Source organism: Triticum aestivum, chromosome 2B (assembly GCF_018294505.1).
Source record: "Triticum aestivum cultivar Chinese Spring chromosome 2B, IWGSC CS RefSeq v2.1, whole genome shotgun sequence".
Taxonomy (NCBI): Eukaryota; Viridiplantae; Streptophyta; class Magnoliopsida; order Poales; family Poaceae; genus Triticum; species Triticum aestivum.
Window position 1 is genome coordinate 760,168,753 of NC_057798.1, and position 2,478 is coordinate 760,171,230.

The window sequence follows — 2,478 nt, forward strand, 5'->3', positions numbered from 1 at the left end:
CCATGAATGTGGCCATAAGATTGATCATTTGGCTTGAAAGCCATGAATCTTTCACACTTGATAGCTCATTTTTGAGAACACTTTTTTAAAATAATTACCGTATTACAAGTTTATTATTTTTCCTGGAAACTTGGTCACATATAATGACACAATGCGGAGGTTTTCCAAATTTTTGATTTTTTTTGAATTTTTTATGCCCGTTTCAAAATGCGGTCAAAACGCCGGGAATGATCGTTCCTAGCTAGTGGTTGAATCTTGTAATTTTTTTGGTGTTTCTCTGATTAAATAGATACTTATTTACCCAGAAATGATTTTTGGAAAAAAATAAAGAGCAAACTATGAGGCAGCTACAGTTCAAATTTGACCCGCTTCCAACTGAATCGGCGAAAATTTGTCCTTTTCACCACAGGTGGATCAAAACTTTTGACACCAAACCATTTGGTCAATTGTGCATTAAATATGTCCTAGTATTTTAGAAAATTGATTAGGTCCAATTTTGAAACAAATATATGGTAGGTCCTTCACAAAAAAACTCATTTTGGGCCCTCGAAAAAATGGAAAATGAATTTTTTGTCCAAAGAAAATGAAAACTTCCTTAGGAAACATTGTTTGCCATTCCAATATGCACCATTGTGCACAATATGAGATCATTTGAACAAACTATGCCATGAATGTGGCCATAAGATTGATCATTTGGCTTGAAAGCCATGAATCTTCACGCTTGATAGCTCATTTGTGAGAACACTTTTTAAAATAATTATCGTATTACAAGTTTATTATTTTTCCTGGAAACTTGGTCACATATAATGACACAATACGAAGGTTTTCCAATTTTTTTGATTTTTTTTGAATTTTTTATGCCTGTTTCAAAATGCGGTCAAAACGCGGGAATGACCGTTCCTAGCTAGTTGTTGAATCTAGTAATTTTTTTGGTGTTTCTCTGATTAAATAGATACTTATTTACCTAGAAATGATTTTTGGAAAAAATAAAGAGCAAACTACGAGGTAGCTACAGTTCAAATTTGACCCTCTTGTAGCTGAATCGACGGGAATTTGTCTTTTTCACCAGAGGTGGATCAAAACTTTTGACACCGAACCATTTTGTCAATTGTGCATTAAATATGGCCTAGTATTTTAGAAAAATGATTTGGTACAATTTTGCAACAAATATTTGGGAGGTCCTTCACAAAAAACCTCCTTTTGGGCACTCGTAAAATGGAAAATGGTTTTTTCGTCCAAAGAAAATAAAAGTTCCTTAGGCAACATTGTTTGCCATTCCAATATGCACCCTTGTGCACAATATGAGATCATTTGAACAAACTATGCCATGAATGTGGCCATAAGATTGATCATTTGGCTTGAAAGCCATTGATCTCCACACGTGATAGCTCGTTTCTGAGAACATTTTTTTAATAATTACCGTATTACAAGTTTGTTATTTTTCCTGGGAACTTGGCCACATATAATGACACAATGCGAAGGTTTCCCAATTTTTTAATTTTTTTTGAATTATTTATGCCCGTTTCAAAATGCGGTCAAAACGACGGGAATGACCGTTCCTAGCTAGTGGTTGAATCTTGGAATTTTTTTGGTGTTTCTCTGATTAAATAGGTACTTATGTACCTAGAAATTATTTTTGGAAAAAATAAATAGCAAACTATGAGGCACCTGCAGTTCAAATTTGACCTGCTTCCACCTGAATCGGCGGGAATTCGTCTTTTCACTAGAGGTGGATCAAAACTTTTGACACCCAACCATTTTGTCAATTGTGCATTAAATATGGCCTAGTATTTTAGAAAAATGTTTTGGTCCAATTTTGCAACAAATATATGGTAGGTCCTTCACAGAAAAACTCATTTTGGGCTCTCGAAAAATGAAAAATGTTTATTTTTGCACAAAAACTCATTTCTCACTACACCTTTTTGAAGATATTTATATTTTTTCATGTTTGTTATTTTTTCTGAAAACTCGTTCACATTCTGGTGACACAATGAGAAGGTTTTCTATTTTCTTTTTGAATTTCTCAGGTCATAAAATAGCTGACATGATTTTAACATATTATTTTTAGACAACTACGACCAATTTAGATGGTCATAGCATCATACTACATTCTGATTGGTCTGTAGACGTTTCACGCGGATCGTGCATCATACGCTGTCGGATGCTCGTGGATCCAACGGTTGTCCTCAACCCTTCCACACAAAACACGAAACTCTAGCTGGTCATTTTCCTCCTTTCTTTCCCACCCCCACACCAACCCATCCATCTCCTCGTTGCCTCCTTTCCAGATCTCCTCGCTGCCCGACGGAGAGAGCTGCCTCCTCCCTTCCAGATCGCCGCTGGCACCTCCCTCCGGCGGAGCTGGCCGCCGTCCATGGCCTCCCGCATGCCCCTCCCCTTCCCCCACCCAAACCCTCGATCTCCCACCGCCCCCTCCCGATTTCCCACTCAGATCCCCCCATCTCCTCGCGCCACCGC